The 18,045-nt window shown below is 39.4% G+C and overlaps 1 pseudogene; it reads right to left on the bottom strand.

Moving 5' to 3' along the window:
• Nucleotides 1-4,857: 4,857 nt before the first annotated feature.
• LOC130850044 (heterogeneous nuclear ribonucleoprotein A3-like) lies at nt 4,858-5,965 on the bottom strand (annotated as a pseudogene).
• Between the last annotated feature and the right edge of the window lie 12,080 nt (nt 5,966-18,045).

Here is an 18,045-nt window from a genome sequence, read left to right as displayed (position 1 = left end):
CCACACTGCGTTTCTAAGACAAATGCTCTCATTATTATTTCGTGTTTGGGTGATAAATTAGAATCATTATCATTTAAATTTTTAAATATTATTTAAATTTTAATATTATGTTAATATTTGGATGATGAATTCTTGCTGTAAGTGCAATTGTCAAAAAGAATATACATTGCTTAGGGCTGTCATTTGGGCCTGTAATTGTGGCTTGCCAATCAGTCACAGGCCAAATGGCTATGTTCCTTATTAGTGGTTTTAGTGCCAGGTCTGTGCTTTTCTCTTTACTTTCCCAACTCTCTCAGTGTGGGTATCCAAACTCTCGGGGTAGACAGAGGCTGTCATTTTGCCTCACACCATCTTTGTTGAACTCAAGTGCTAAATGGATGGTAGGTTGGAGAGGAGCTGGGTTGAGAAGTGGATCAGGGCTGAGGGCAAAGAAGGGAAAGTGGAAACCTCTGTACAGTGGGAGTCATCCTCAACACCTCTTCCCCTCAGCCCACTCTCCACATCTAATCCATCACTAGACCTGGCAAAATAAAGCTCAACCTCACCAGTCTTCCCCATCCCACCAGCCACCATGATCTCTCTGGACCATTGTAATAGCTCGGTAGCTATCTGGGGCATTTTCTCTCTTTCATTCTCGCCCACCTTGATCTATTCCTTAAACTGTAGCCAAAGCGAGCATTCAAAAAACATAAATCAAACTGTCTCCTCCTTCAAATTGTTTCATGGTTCCCCACTGAACTTATGATATAATCCAAAATTCTTAGAGTGTCTTCCAAAGCCCTTCATAACCTGACTGGTTGCCAGACTCCTTTACCGGAGCCCTCCCTTTTCCTCTTTACACTCCAGTCACATTTTCTTTAACATACCCAAGGCTTCCCACCTCCAGCGGGGGGCGTGTTGCCCTTCTCCTGTTCTCTGCAGAGCTAATTAACTCCCACTCCTCCTCCAGGGCTAGGCTTAAATGTTACTTCCTCAGAGGGACAGTTGCTAAATTTATTAATCTAAATTGTTATTCTCTGTTATATCCTCACACAATGTTTTTCTTCATAATGCTTATCAAAATTTGTAATTTCATATTTATTTATGTGATAACTGTCTCCCCAGTGGCTCCAGAGGGAAGAAGCAGTTTCCACTTTGTTATCACTACATGTGGTAGATTGGCAATAAATATTAGTTGGAATAAAGGTAATAGAATTTTTATTATAAATTAAAAAATATTTTTTTCCTGAAAAATCTAACTTTTAGGGGGATCTTTGAGGAATTTATCATGTAAGTCCTCATATAAAAGACATTATTAGATAGTACAACAGATAATGTATGCAGTTAGGATTTATAAGAAATATGGAAATATTCATTAAATTGATATTAAAATTAAATATTGACTGCATTTTAATCATAGAAAGAAATACTTGTGTAATTGGTACCTTGAAAAGCAGGACTCTTGGGATATATTCAAAAAGTATATTTATTTTTTATTTGTTTGCTTAAAATATATTCAGTGGAGGAAGTGTTTCCCTGCCCTGGTTTACTTTTGCATACCAACAATAAAATATAATTGTACAATCACAACCTCAGTTTCAATTCAGAGAGTAAGATATCTAGTTCCAAGTAATGATCCAAACTCTGAACTCATTTTAAAGATAAAGTGTTTCCACTTCCCTGGCTGGTAGTTTTTCTCCAGGCAGGAAAGCAGGGAAGGGAAGGTTTCACCCTTCTCTCTCCTTTCCCAAGTTAGGTTTCCATCCCTCCTTTTTCCATCCCTCTTCCTTTTTTGAGAATTCTTAGATGCATGTCCTGTGAGGTGGGCAATGCACATATATACATGGAGAGGGAGAGAGGGAGGGAAGGAGAGGAAAAGAGAGAGAGAGTAATTTTAAGGAATTGGCTCATGTGATCATGGGAAGTCCTTACTACTTATCTCATCATTTTTTTTCTGAGCTCTTTATTGGAATATAATTGCTTTACACTCTTGTACCAGCTTTTGAGGTACACCAAAGTCAATCAGCCGTATTTACACATATATCCCCATATCCCCTTCCTCCCACGACTCCCTCCCATCCTCCCTGTCCTGGCCCTCTAAGGCATCACCCATCATCGAATTGATCTCCCTTTGTTATACAGCAACTTCCCACTAGCTATCTATTTTACAGTTCGTAGTGTATATATGTCTATGCTACTCTCTCACTTCTTCCCAGCTTCCCCTTCGTGCCCCCCTCCCAACCCCATGTCCTCCAGTCTGTTCTCTGCACCTTCATCCTTATGCTTGCCCTGTCACTGGGTTCATCAGTACCACTTTTTTAGATTCCGTATATATGAGTTAGCATACAGTATTTGTTTTTCTCTTTCTGGCTTACTTCACTCTGTATGATAGTCTCTAGGTCTAGCCACCTCATTACATATAGCTCAATTTCATTCCTTTTTATGGCTGTATCTCTTGTCATTTTGATGATAGTCATTCTAATAGGTATGAGGTAGTATCTCACTGTGGTTTTTATTGACATTTCCCTGATGATTACTGTTGTTGAACCCCTTTCCATGTACCTGTATGTCTTCTTTGGAAAAATGTCTATTCAGTTCCCATTTTTTAATCAGATTGTTTGAATTTTGCTACTGAGTTGTAAGAGTTCTTTATATGTTTTGGATTTTAACCCTTATCAGATATGTGATTTCCAAATATTTTCTCCCATTTCATAGCTTGCCTTTTTATTTTGTTGATTTTTGTTTTCTTTTCCTGTGCAGAAACTTTTTAATTTGATGTAGTCCCTCTTGTTTATTTTTGCTTTTGTTGCTTTTGCTTTGGGTCAACTCCTTGACATTGAAAAGGCCAATGACATTGAAAAGACCAATGTCAAGGAGCTGATCCCCTATGTTTTCTTCTAGGAGTTTTACGATTTCAGATATTAAATATAATCCCTTAGTCCATTTTGAGTTGATTTTTGTGTGTAGTGTAAAATAGTAGTCCAGTTTCATTCTTTTGCATATGACTATCCAGTTTCCCCAATATCATTTATTGAAAAGACTAACTTTTTCTCATTGTATATTCTAGGCTCCTTTGTCATAAATTAATCAACTATATATCCATGGGTTTACTTATGGGCTCTCTATTTTGTTTCACTGATCTATGTGTCTGTTTTTATTCCAATACCATACTGTTTTGATTACTATAGTTTTGTAATATAGTTTGAAACCAGAAAATGTGACATCTCCAGCTTTCTTCTTCTTTCTCAAGATTGTTTTGGCTGTTGGGGGTCTTTTGTGGTTCCATGTGAATATTAGGATTGTTTGTTCTATTTCTATGAAAAACACAATTAGGATTTTGATAGAGATTGCATTGAATCTGTAGATTGCTTTGGGTAGTATGGACATTTTAACAACATTTGTTCTTTCAACCCACGAGGAAGGCTATCACTCCATTTATTTGTGTCTTTTTCAATTTCTTTCATCAATGTTTTATAGTTTTCAGTGTACAGATCTTTCACCTTCTTGATTAATTTATTTCTAAGCATTTGACTCTTTTGATGCAATTATAAATGGGATTTTTCTTAAGGGTTCAACAATACATGATTTTTATTCTCTTGCTCTGAGAGCATGTATCAAAATATATATATATTAAACCAAGGAAAATAACTGAAGATTTTTGGGCCTCTTGTGCTTTAAAAAGGAAAAAAAAAAAAGGAGCCACTAATTTGCTCAGATACAGCAGGCTTAGTGGTCCTGTATTTTGAAGATTTTAAGAATGTTTCTTAAGGTAAAAGGAAAGGGAAAACATTCACTACCCCTTTCCAGAATTTAAACAGAGGGCAGTAGACATTCTTTTTCTTTTTCTTTTTTTTTTTTTTTTTGGCACACGGGCTTAGTTGCTCTGCGGTATGTGGGATCTTCCTGGAGCTGGGATCGAACCCGTGACCTCTGCATTGGCAGGTGGATTCTTAACCACTGCGCCACCTAGGAAGCCCCAGTAGACATTCTTTACACCCAAATAAAACTATGGCAGCAGTGCACATGTGACCAAGGTGGATGCAGAATGGAGATGTTCTAAACACAGCTAGGACTCTCAGCAAAGCTAATACACTAAAATCATATGATTACATTTTGAAAGAAAATGTACAAAAACCAAATAGGAATTTCGAGATTTTTCATTTGAAGGTAAATCTTAATGCTATTAAATTCACAAATATGCTAATTTAAATACCCAATTCTATTATCTAAAACACACATTGCACACATAAAAATATCTATTCTCTCCACATGTCAGAACCCATTCATTTCATGGTTTGGAAATGGGGAGAACAGTTTCCTCTTAAACTGCAAGTCAGCAGGTGTTTCTTTACAGTTAACTTTAGCAAAATTCATACAAAATAGTAATTAACTATGATCTTCTTTGCTTGTTAACTCACAAGGAAACACCTTCAAAACTGCATTTTGTTAAAGTTTCTATACTAAAATGTAGAAAAACTGAACTATACAAATAGTGAAAAGTTAAAAATTCCTTAATTTTTTATTCCTGGTACCACTACCACAATTTACAGGGCAATATACCTGATGTAATGAAAAGAAAAAGAAAAAGACAAAGCTACAACAGATAAAAGACCTCAGGAATGTACATGTAATTGACACTAGATTGCATTAATCAATAGCTGTACTTTTTGCAAACTGTGGCTATGACAGTCCTGAACAAGAAGGGCTTCCTGTTTAAGCTGCAGTAACTTTTCTGACTATGGATCATCGTTCCTCCCGTGGTAGATTTTTACATTTCCTCTAATGCATTTTGGACAACTGTCTCAAAGTAACCTGCAGCTTTCCTGACAACACCTTGCTCTCTCTCCTGCTGAGAACTGTAGCCCTTTTCTTCTGAGCTTAGAACCTTCTGCTACCATATCCACCACTTCCACCACCAGATCCATAACCACCACCATAGGGACTGCCTGAGCTTCTTCCACCAAAACTGCCCCCCTTCATGGGTCCATAATTTGATTGCTGTTGTCCACTATAATTTCTGAAATCATTATAGTTCCCACCACCACCATAGTTACCTCCAAAATTTCCTCCTTCATTGTAACCATCATATCCTCCACCACCGCCACCATATCCACCATCTTGGTTTCCATATCCTGGTCCACCACCATAGCCTCCTCTATTACTATAACCAGGTCCACCACCATGGTTGCCACCATCACCTCCTCCATAACTACCTCTACTGCCACCACCTCTACCACCATAGCCTCCTCTTCCACTAAAGCTTCCACCACCGCCAAAGTTACCTCCACCACTGTCAAAGTTTCCTCCACGACCCATAAAGTTGCCAGAACCACCTCCACGACCTTTTTATGATCCAGCAGATTGCATTTCTTGTTTAGAAAGGGTCTTTTTCACGTCACAATTATGCCCATTAGTAGTGTGGTATTTCTGAACAACAATTTTATGAACTGTATCATGATCATCAAAAGTTACAAAAGCAAATCCTCTCTTTTTTCCACTCTGCCTGTCTTCCATAACTTCTATGGTTTCAATGTTGCCATACTTTTCAAAGTAGTCTCTCAAATTATATTCTTCTATATGTTCTTTAATACCATCAACAAACATTTTTTTCAGTGTTAGATGGGCAGCAGGCTTTACAGAATCCTCTCTAGAAACAGCTCTCTTTGGTTCCACTACACGCCCATCAGCCTTGTGCTGTTGAGCACACATTGCTGCATCCCCCTCTTCAACACAGGAGTAAGTCACAAAACAAAAGTCCCTGGAAAGTTTTGTTTGGGGGTCTCTCATCACCACACAATCTGTAAGTGTGCTCCATTTCTCAAAATGTTCTCTTAAGCTATCGTCTGTAGTTTCACAGCTCAGACCACCAATAAACAGTTTTCTCAACTGTTCTGGTTCCTTTGGATCATGGCCCTCCTCCCCACAGCGGCGGCAGTGACAGCCCGGAGTTGGACTGGGGGCGACCGGGCGGCGGTTTTACCTCCATTTTGAGACTGGACTCATCTCTTCCAACTAGACTTCGATATGGGCCAGATTGTTTTCTTAATTTCTGTTTCTGATAATTAGTTATTATTTACATATATCAAAATCCAATCAAAAGTTGAAGTCATATGGATGGAGGTTATAGACTCTAGGCTAAGAAGACATAATATTATGAGCAAATTTAGGGGACATAGGTTATATGCACTGCTTCTTTAAATTTTGGCATCATTAAAGCATTGGCTATAAATAAGACTGCTCCTATCAGTATAACAAGGCAAAGATTTCGTCCTGTCCAAGGCTAATGTCCTCTGGTTATTAGGACACTTCAGCAACCTAAGAAGACAATCAATATCCCTTCCCCCAATTATTTGGAATGACACATTTGCTTCCTTACTGAATATGCTGGCATATTCTCTTATTCTGTTTACTCCTAAGGTTCATTCTTCTCTTCTCTTCACTTTCCTTTGTATTCTAGGAGGTTGACATGTATCAACTGGACCAGCCAGGCTCCTTTCCTTCCTGAAGTGCAGAGGGTACCAGAGGAGGTAGAGGCAAAGTACTTTTTTCCCCATATCTCCCTCCCTGCCAGGAGTCAGGTTGGTAGTGGCAGAGTTCCCTACCAAGGCCACAGTTCCTGTCAGGTGACTCTCCAATAACTACAGGTCTTACTGCACTCTGCTAACCGCTCCATTTCTTGAGACCTAGGTACGCTATTCAACCTCTTGTTGCTAGCCCTGTGGTTCTTCACCATTCTTGTGGGCTACTACCACACTTTTGCCTTAGCCTTAACTAAATAGTGCCTTAACTAAACTCTTTTCTATTACCCTATTTGAATATGCCATCTGTATCCTGCCAGTCACCCTAATGGATTACATAATTGGTACCAGGAGGCGTCCCTGTAATGAGCTTTTAAAATGGGTTTCTGGGACTGAGAGTCTGACTTATTTCATGAATATATGAATAGATTTTTCCTTGCTTTTTGAGGGAATGGGACATTGGTAATCCAAAGTATGTGATGCTATCATGATTACTCAAAGTACCACCAGTCGCAGCATATGGTGGAGTACAGATGGAAGGCAAGGTACTGGGAGACCAAGTTATCCAATTCTCCTGACACCATTTATTGAATAACCTTATCTTTCTTACTGATTGAAATCATCTTCTTTACCATAAACTAAATTCTTTTGTATACTGAGGACAGTTCCTGGGCTGTCTATTTTGTTCCATGTATTTGGGTAAGTCTCCCATGATCACTTTATTTTATTGACCCTCTATGTGAGACAATGACAGAACCCTGATGCATAATAATAATAGTCCCCACTTTGATAGTGCTTATACCAGGCACTGTTCTAAGTGCTTTAGGTATATTAACTCATTTCCTTTTCAGAACAACTCTATGAATAGAAGTTGTTATTATCTATGTTTTGCAGGTGGAAAGTGAGATACAGAAAAGTTAAGTGACTGGCACCAGATCCCGCAGCCTGAAAGTAGAGGAGCTGAGATGTGAGCTTAAAAATTCTGGACTCAGAGTCTGCACTCCTAACAACTACGCAACTCTACCTCTAACCAAGAGTGTGGGCATCTCTTTTGGGAACTAAAAAGATACAGTCCAGGTGCACTGCTCCTGTTGATTTAAATTAATCAGATAGAACTTAGATAACGTAGAAAAATTGGTAGTTATGATATCTCCTAGACTGTCTCTTTCAATTAACTGTTTCTCAAGTAAACTTCTAGTTACTGTCAGACTTCATCTGCATCAGACTAGCAAATCAAGTCCAAAGTATTTTATACCTGCCCATCTTCCCTGCTGTTCATATCATTGAGTTAGCCAAATAAATTCAATTTTTTTCTATTGCAGCTTTCTCACAAATTGTGACTGGCATCTGTATATTTATGAAGTTTCTACTGCATTGCTAGTTTCTCGTATTATTAAAATACATCACAGAGTATATTGATAAATGCCATGATGAGACATGATAAACACAGTCCATTTTGATGGGGTAAAGTTGTCTTTAATTTTCCTGGTCTATAAAACAAGGATTAGAACAACTGACTCATAGCATCGGGGTGAATATTAGAAGATCATGTATGTGAGCGCAATTAAGAATGCCTGGCATATGGTAGGTATTCAGGTAATGTTGGTAGAGTCTGAATCATTAGAGGCTATGGTTATTATAGGGCTCAGACTAAAAGCAGAGAGGAGATGTGGAGTGATGTATATTTATTGAGCATTTTTCATAGTCCAGGCACTATGCTTGGTGGTTTATATGCATATCATTTCATATGGTGGAATCAGTAAGTACTTTTATAAGATGACATCCCCATGTAGTCCAAAATTACAGTCCAAATACTACGTGCTACTTTGACATCTGGTGAAATGAAGAACGCAGGCTGGGGATGGGGGGCTCGAGTATTCTAACTACAAAATCCCCTCCCACTCTATTCCTCAGGTAAGCGTCCCAAGCCATACAACCCTCCTTATTAGCAAATGGACCAAGTACAGTTACCATGTCTCCCCAAGTAGCAGGTTTCAATTCCTGGCCAGACCACAGAATTATTCAAACAAGCCAATTGCATCTTCGAATGGGAAACAGAGGTAGCATCACCTTCTTGTTACTGCAACCAGGGGCTTACCTCCCACAGCCCCTGGTTGTTCACTCTGTCACTGAGTACAACATTCATGTGGCCTGTGAGGTTTGTGGTATCTGCAACTGGGCTCTAAGTATATGTGACTAACAAACTGCTGTGATTCGTCTGTCCAGTGTTGGGTGTTGGCCATCCCCATAGTCTCAGGACCAGAATTCCTCTTTCACCAACAGAGTGAATAGGAGGTGGTCAAAAACCCAAAAAGAAACTGAACTGAATGAGTCCCACTGATTGCCCTAGATCATTGCTTCTCAAACTTTAATGCGGAAACAATGATCTGAAGATCTTGTTTAAATGTCCATTCTGACTTTGTAGGTCTATAAAAGGTCTTAAGTGGGGCCTGAGATTTTGCCTTTCTCAAAGGCTCCCAGGTGATGCAGCTGCTCCTCAGACCACACAGTGAATAATAAAACCCCAAAGAAAACAGAATCCAGGCCAGGGAGACCTGGAATGGTCACTGCATCACTCATCAATGACCTTCCAGTCATCTGGGAATCTGGCACATCAAGGAATGACGGATAGTACTTTCTAGGAACAGGGACATTCAGCCTGAGGGATTGGAAACTGACTAGGATGTGTGTAAGATGGAACAATCCACTGGAACCAGAAGAAAGAAACTGCTTAGAGGTCACATGGCCAAGGAGACCCACTTGTAGCTGGGAGAAAAGGGACTCACCAATCTCTGCCTTGCTCTAGCCATTGTGTGATCCAATATTACTGCTATTTTAAAGAAGAAATATTGGTCTCCATAAAGCTTATCACTGGACTTCTTAGGATTAAAGAACTTTGCTTATTTCTATTAGTTTTTTAGTGAGGTTCATTGGGAAATGTCTGATTCAGGGAAAGGGGGAAAGGAGACAAAGGATTTGTTGCAAAGGGCCCTAATAACAAGCATGCCAGATACTTCTCATTGAGAAGGACAGGAGGAGAAGGAGAGAAGCAGAAGGAGAAGGGCCGGATGAAATCAAACCATGTTTTCTCCAGGAAGCCTGACCTCAGTGAAAGTCCAAAAGCAGAGGCTCCTGAGGAGTCCTTCTGCTCCTAGGAGACAGTGCAGATTAGATTGGTCTTATGCTTAGCAGACAGGCCTTGATGTTAATTTCTCTTGACCTTCTCATGTGATTCTTGTCAGCCTGGCCCTCATTTGTTAAGCTGGCTTTAATTATGTGCATAATGGCTCATTATTTTTTATAAAGGAAACAGCAAAGGAAACGATTATGCAAATGAATGAGGTTTGTTGTTTACTGTAGAGTTGTGAGCTAATTGGGCACTGGTACAAAAACACCAGCGCCAAACTCAGTGCCAGAAAGAATCCCACTAATCTCTACCTCTGAGATCTCTTTCAGCACATCAGCACCTACGAGACAAACTTATTGTCCAAGAACAAAGGTAAGATACCAGAAGAACTCATCTAGTGTAGGCAGATAGGTTAAGGGGTCCCCAGAAAAAGAGAACAAGGCATGGCTTTCTTGACGTAAGAGAAGCCATTTGGCCTAGGCCATTTGGGGATCTAAGCCTGGCTAAAGTGCCTACCCTTGAATAGGTCTCAGTAATTAATGATCTTGGGGAACAAAGGATTGCAGGAACAGAGAAAAGGCAGTCAAACAAAAGTGCAGGGATAAAGCAGAGTCCTAGTTCCTCCTCAAGGGATATAGATGATAATGAAATGATGCTGTTGACCCTTCTGACTTCAATCAACTAAAGCTTGGACTCTATTGACCTTTGTCCTAATTCTATGCTGAATTATCCTCTGCTCAAGCCCCTTCATGAATATGCATGTTCCCTTAGCCTAGACTTCCTCAATTTTGCTGTTCGGGGAGACACTGCTTTGAGAAAGATCCCTGGTGTTCTTCTTACTTGCTGCAAATGATATAAATCCTTTCTTCTCCTGATGTTTGGCTTCGTTGTGTCTATTGGCCTGACACTCACCAAGAGGCAAACCCAATTTTAGGGTAACACTAGGGCAGGGGCTTTGATCAGAACAGCTACTGTTCCTTGCTAAGGTTGAAGGCTTACCAAGGTGTCCAAGATCATGCCTCTTCAGGTAGTACCTCTTCTTTGGTTTGGTCTTCAATTGTTGTCAGACGGAAAAGATTTCTGTGTTTGGACCTAGTGTTCTTTCTTCTGGTCTCTGCTTTGGAATGTCTTATTTACTTGTTCATTCATTTGTTCATTTGTTTTGCCTGCTTTAGTTCCATCTGGTTAAATCTTTGCCTAAAGCCCCATGAAATTGGCTCCTTCTTGTCTTAACCAATGTCACCTCTTCTTGACACAGCTCACTCATCACAAGTGGCCTTCTTTTGGCCTTAAATATTCCAACCTTCCTTGATCTTTTGTCTTTTACCTACAATGGATTAATTTCCCTCCATCCTCATGTATCTAATCCTTCAGAATCTAACTGATTTATTAGATTAGACCAGGGACAGACGTCATATGCTTCCAAGCTACCCTATATTTCTCCCCTAGGGCATTTATAACATTTGAAATTAAATGCTGTTGTAAAATGACCTAAGCTAACTTGATCATTTATAATTACTACATTTTCTCTAGAACTCACAACCAGCAGGGATATTACACTGAAGGCAAATCTCCAAATGGATTCTGCACAACAAACATCATCAAGCAGGCACAAAATGCATCACATGGCCTGTTCTGTAAGCTCAGTGAAATCCTAGCACTCTGTCTTTTCATGCACCCAGACAAGCTCTTAAAGGGTTCATTTGAGGTGAATGTGAAAATATTCTAGCAGCAGGACTCAGCTAAAGTTCTAATCAGTATCAAATACTGCCTAAATGGTAGGATATGGAACCAGAAGAAATACCGATGCCTAGGGCATCATTTCAAAAGATATAAGGCTACTAGATTTGCTAGGTTCCTAGATTTTTTAATGTAATGGTGGCAGAGGCTATATGATATTCTTAGTCATTTCTTAAAACTGGAAGATCATTTATCTCACCAAAGAAAAATTATCTCCAATATCCATTATACCAAGTTACATATTTTCTGCTGTTGATCAAATATTAAGGCAACTGTAGCTTTATGGTAGCTGTCCCCGGAGGGTGGGTTTTTATTAGAGTCTTTCAAATACCACCCTGGACTGTGTATTTCTGATTCGAGTTGTTTAGGTATTAACCAACCACCTCCAGGATATAAATTAGAATGTCCATCTATATATCACACAGTATAAGTAATTTAAAATCAATTGCAGACAATATAGCAATTGTTAAATTTGCAGGTTCATGTCTGGTTTGCTTACTGGAGTATAAGTTCCATGGCGGTGGTGGGAGGGACTTAACTCGTATCATATACCCAGAGACTGTGCAGTTCCAGACGCAGAGCAGGTGACCAAGAATTGTGGTTGGGCTAAATGGAGCTCATTTGCCAAATTCTCCCCATTTCCTCCCAATTCAGCCTTTTTACTTTTCATTTTCTTCTATCATTCTCCTTCCCTCCCTTCCTCCCTCCCTCCCTTCCTCCCTCCTTTCCTTCCTTCCTTCCACCCTCCCTTTCTCATTTCCTTATCTCTTTCCCATTCTTTCTTCTTCTCTGTTTTTTTTTTCTCCCTTTGTGTCTCTCTCTTGTCATCTTCCTCTCTCACTTTCTCTTTTTATTTGTGTGGGAAAGTCATGTGGCTTCTTCAGAATTCTGACTAAATATCCTCCCATTGAAGAACTAGAGTGTTTGAAGACTTGCATTAGCTTGATTTAGTTGCTTTGAAGCTTTGTACTTTCTTTGTCTCCTAATCTGTAAAAGAATAGCAGTGATATCTCCCTCAGGAGGTTTTTGTGAGAATTTGTGGAGTATTGCCAGCACTCTTGATTCTCCCCCATTCCCCACCTTTAATTTAGCCTTAGCTCCAGTTTCATTAGTGATTATATTACTTTAATTTCCTTAGCCATGATGTCATTCATTTATTTCCCCAACTGGTCTTGAGAAGGTGAAAGTGTACCATCTTCTCTGCCACTTGTATTTGTGTGCGTGAGGCGTGTGGGGCGGGGGCTGGCAGTCGAGGAGAAATGCTTTGCTCCACTCTTCTCTCTTTCCAAGCTGAGTTCTCTTAGATGAGCCGGTTAACCCCTCTCAGTTTCTGTTTTCCTGCCTGTGAGAGGGAGTCACGGTGCCGATCTCACATAGATGTCATGAGGATAGAGTGAGATTAGTATATGTGAAGGCAGCTGGCCCAGACGGATGCTTGACAAAGGTGAATGGAATTGAAACAATCCTTTCTAACTGATTGTAACATCAGAGTTCAACCAGGAAGCTGACCTCTCTGAGCTGTGGATGAGGAACAACTACATGAAGCGGACACCATGCAATTGTGGGAGGCTGGGGAAGTGAAGGTGTGCAGGGTGAGTTGGAGGATCACGGAAGATATCAGTCAGTCGACCTGAAAGCCAGGCATGTACACCTGCCAAAGTGGGACTGAAAGGGGAGATGATGGCAGGGCTGTGGGCAACTGTTGCCTGTCTGGGTCCACAAGCACACACCTGTTGAGGAACCTGGGGTCTCTGTTAAACGGTAGGGTGAGCAGCCAGGTGGAAGCGCTTGACCTTGAGTGGAGGAGAGTGACAACAATGTGGAGCCTGCTGGCACCTGCATCAGTCTGTCACTCATGTCTAAACCAGATGCACTTAGAGATAATGGCTGATGCTCTATTTCCATCTTCCAAATTTCATGCAAATTCCAATTTTGACCAACTCTAACTCTGTATAATACCCAGAATTCTGGGAAATGCAATTTCAGTTTTACCAAGTTGACCTGGAAAAAACACCATACCAATGTTTTCCATTTTACAGCTAACTCCTTTTGACTTTGATGTAAATTACTTTTTTTTTTCCAAGAAATGCTAAAAGTACTCCTTAATCATGCTCTTAAGTTTGTGGAGTTACATAAAGTAGTATTATAATTGGGTCAGGCCCTCTCCTTTGCACTTGAAATGCAATGTCACATAGGAGAAGCATTTTTAATGTAACCTTACAAATGGGAAAGGGAGATTTTTATTGAATGTAATTTGGGTTTAAATTTCAAATATACACTAGCAATGACCATATCTAGGCTCTGTGTAGTTTATTTATTTGTTTGTTATTTGTTTCCACCTCTAGATCTGAAGTTTCATTGTCTGTCTTGCTGGCTCTTCTCTGAGCCTCTTGGGACTATGACATGAGAAACCTAGGCTCTTTCAAACCTGTTCTTTTATATCTCCAGTGGGCTCAGAACACTTGCATGTAATGACTAAAATAATAAGTACCATCTCCAATTTGTTGAAGAGAAATAATTGTTAAGCTTCTTAAGTACTTAAGGTTAGGTCCTTAAAATTTTCTTAATATAATTTTCTTCCCTTTCTTGAGGCTAATAGCACACCTGTGAGGCTGCTTACTTCAGGAGTTCAATGTAGTTTAAAGCATGAATCATCTTCCTTGTTAAGCAATGGAGAATGGAAAGATGAATAAGATGCTGGCACTGTCTCAAGGGATTTAAAATCTAGTGTATTTGGGGGAAGGGGAGCAAAAATAGTAAGGTGACTTTACAAGTGAGGTACCCTGGAGGAAAACATGGCCCTTCTTAGCGAGGAGAGGGCAGAAATCAGGGACAACAAACAAGTTGTCACCCCTCTAAGATTTCATTAAGCATTAGGCACATTAAAGAAAGTAGGCAGGGTGTTTATTCCCAGTAGAGGAAACTCAAGGAGAGCTGAACATTTAATTAATCTTTTAACAGTCCTGATTGAGTGAACTCAGAAGTTTCATTCTTATTTTAACAAATTAAAGTCTGACAAGAATGGATATGGTAAAAGAGAGAGAGTAAGCAAAATAGAATGAGTTTGTGATTGCAAAGGTCAATGGTTAAGGGGATGAAGTTTATTTTTAGCATCACCATTTATCCTCTGGGGCCCCCCAACCCCCTTTGCACTGGGGTCTTGGTGACCTTCTACTGTATCTGGTCACTCCCCCTGCCTTGATGACATTCCTTGACTCACCAGGATTCTTTGTGCCAGTAAACCTTGCCTTTCCTTACCTTAATTGTCTTTGCCTTATTCTTTTGAGGCTGTGTTTATTAGAGTACCTCTTTACCAGGCTCTCACCATCATCATCCAAATACCTTATGTTTGTAGAGGTCCTTAAAGTTTGCTAAGTGTTTTTAAGTATACTGCCTCATTTAATCAACTTATTTCAATGGATTAATATATTAATGAATTCATCTCTCTAGGTAACATATTGATATGTTAACGGGGGCTACTGGAAAGAGTATCATACTTCCCCAAGTCCCTTAGATTTGCATAGTTTTTTATACTTTGTAGAGTCTTTTTACATCTGTTTTTTTTAAGCTCTTTATTGGAATTTAATTGCTTTACACTGTTGTGCCAGTTTTTGCTATACAACAAAGTGAATCAGCTTTATTTATACATATATCTCCATACCCCCTTCTTCCTGTGATTCCTTCCCACTCTCCCTATCCCAATCCTTTAAGTCATCACCCATCATCGAGTTCATCTGCCTGTGTTATGAAGCAGCTTCCCACTAGCTAGCTATTTTACATTTGGTAGTGTATATATGTTAATGTTACTCTTTTTTTTCTTTAAGAACTTTTATTGAGATACAGTTAACAGACAATAAACAGCATATATTTAGAGTGTACAATTTGGTATCCCAATCTCCCAATTCATTCCCCCAACCTTCCCCGCTTTCCCCACTTGGTGTCCATGTGTTTGTTCTCTACATCTGTGTCTCTATTTCTGCCTTGCATTTCCTCTTTCACAGTTGTTAGCATTTGCCTTGTGTATTTAGGTGCGCCTATATTGGGTGCATATATATTTATAATTGTTATCTCCTCTTCTTGAATGGATCCCTTGGTCTTTATGTAATGTCCTTTCTTGTCTCTTGTAACATTTTTTATTTTAAAGTCTATTTTATCTGATGTGACTATTGCTACTCCAGCTTTCTTTTGATTTTCATTTGCATGGAATATCTTTTTCCATCCCCTCACTTTCAGTCTGTATGTGTCCCTAGGTCTGAAGTGGGTCTCTTGTAGACAGCATATATATGGGTCTTGTTTTTGTGTCCATTCAGCCAGTCTGTGTCTTTTGGTTGGTGCATTTAGTCCATTTACATTCAAGGTAATTATCGATATGTATGTTCCTATTACCATTTTCTTAATTGTTTTGTTTTTGTTTTTGTAGATCATTTTCTTCTCTTATGTTTCCCACTTAGAGAAGTTCCTTTAGCATTTGTTGTAGGGCTGGTTTGGTGGTGCTGAATTCTCTTAGCTGTTGCTTGTCTGTAAAGCTTTTGATTTCTCTTTCGAATCTGAATGAGATCCTTGCTGGGTAGAGTATTCTTGGTTGTAGGTTCTTCCCTTTCATCACTTGAAATATATCATGCCACTCCCTTCTGGCTTGCAGAGTTTCTGCTGAGAAATCAGCTGTTACCCTTATGGGAGTTCCCTTGTATGTTATTTGTCATGTTTCCCTTGTTGCTTTTAATAACGTTTCTCTGTCTTTAATTTTTGTCAATTTGACTACTATATGTCTTGGCGTGTTTCTCCTTGGGTTTATCCTGCCTGGGACTCTCTGCGCTTCCTGCACTTGGGTAGCTATTTCCTTTCCCATGTTAGGGAAGTTTTCAACTATAATCTCTTCCAGTATTTTCTCAGGTCCTTTCTCTCTTCTCCTTCTGGGACCCCTATAATGCGAATGTTGGCACGTTTAACATTGTCCCAGAGGTCTCTTAGGCTGTCTTCAGTTCTTTTCATTCTTTTTTCCTTATTCTTTTCTGCATCAGTGATTATTACCATTCTGTCTTCCAGGTCACTTATTCGCCCTTCTGCCTCAGTTAATCTGCTATTGGTTCCTTCTAGTGTATTTTTCATTTCTGTTATTGTGTTGCATATCTCTGTTTGTTTGCTCTTTAATTCTTCTAGGTCTTTGGTAAACTTTTTGATCTTTGCATCCAGTCTTTTTTCAAAGTCCTGGATCATCTTCACCATCATTATTCTGAATTCTTTTTCTGGAAGGGTGCCTATCTCCTCTTCATTTAGTTGTTTGTCTGGGGTTTTATCCTGTCCCTTCTTCTGGTACAAAGTTCTCTCCTTTTTCATTTTCTCTATCTTTCTCTGACTGTAGTTTTCAGTTCCACAAAACGAAATACTGCTGATACTGCTTGATATTGCTGTCTGCCCTCTTGTGGAGGAAGCTATCTAGGAGGCTTGTGCGTGCTTCCTGATGGGAGGGACTCAATGTTAGTCTTTCATGCCATCCCCGCTTCCTCTTCCCACCCCCATGCCCATGTCCTCAAGTCCGTTCTCTACATCTGTATCTTCATTCTTGCCCTGTCAGTGGGTTCATCAGTACCTTTTTTAAGATTCCATATATATGAATTAGCATACGGTATTTGTTTTTCTCTTTCTGGCTTACTTCACTCTGTATAACAGACTCTAGGTCCATCCAGCTCACTCCAGATAACTCAATTTCATTCCTTTTTATGGCTGAGTAATATTCCATTGTATATATGTGCCACATCTTCTTTATCCATTCATCTGTTGATGGGCATTTAGGTTGCTTCCATGTCCTGGCTATTGTAAATAGTGCTGCAATGAACATTGTGGTACACATATCTTTTTGGATTATGGTACACATATCTTTTTGGATTATGGTATTCTCAGTGTACATGCCCAGTAGTAGTGGGATTGCTGTGTCATATGGTAGTTCCATTTTTAGTTTTTTAAGGAACCTCCAAACTGTTTTCCATAGCAGCTGTACCAATTTACATTCCTACCAACAGTGCAGGAGGTTCCCTTTTCTCCACATCCTCTCCAACATTTATTGTTTTTAGATTTTTTGGTGATGGCCATTCTGACCGGTGTGAGGTGATACCTCATTGTGACTTTGATCTGAATTTCTCTAATGATTAGTGACGTTGAGCATCTTTTCATGTGTTCATTAGCCATCTGCATGTCTTCTTTGAAGAAATGTCTGTTTAGGTCTTCTGCCCATTTGTGGATTGGGTTATTTGTTTTTTTTTGATACTGAGCTGTATGAGCTGCTTATATATTTTGGAGATTAATCCTTTGTCAGTTGCTTCATTAGCAAATATTTTCTCCCATTCTGAGGGTTGTCTTCTTGTCTTGTTTTTGGTTTCTTTTGCTGTGCAAAAGCTTTTAAGTTTCATCAGGTCCCCTTTGTATATTTTTGTTTTTATTTCCATTATTTTAGGAGGTGGGTCAAAAAGGATCTTGCTTTGATGTATGTCATAGAGTATTCTGCCTATGTTTTCCTCTAAAAGTTTTATAGTGTCTGGCCTTACATTTAGCCCTGTAATCCATTTTGAGTTTATTTTTATGTATGGTGTTAGGAAGTGTTCTAATTTCATTCTTTTACATGTAGCTGTCCAGTTTTCCCAGCACCACTTATTGAAGAGGCCGTCTTTCTCCATTGTATATTCT

This window comes from Hippopotamus amphibius, chromosome 3 (genome assembly GCF_030028045.1).
Source record: "Hippopotamus amphibius kiboko isolate mHipAmp2 chromosome 3, mHipAmp2.hap2, whole genome shotgun sequence".
Lineage (NCBI taxonomy): Eukaryota > Metazoa > Chordata > Mammalia > Artiodactyla > Hippopotamidae > Hippopotamus > Hippopotamus amphibius.
Note: the sequence above shows the minus strand (reverse complement) of the source record. Positions and strands in the feature narration are given on the sequence as shown.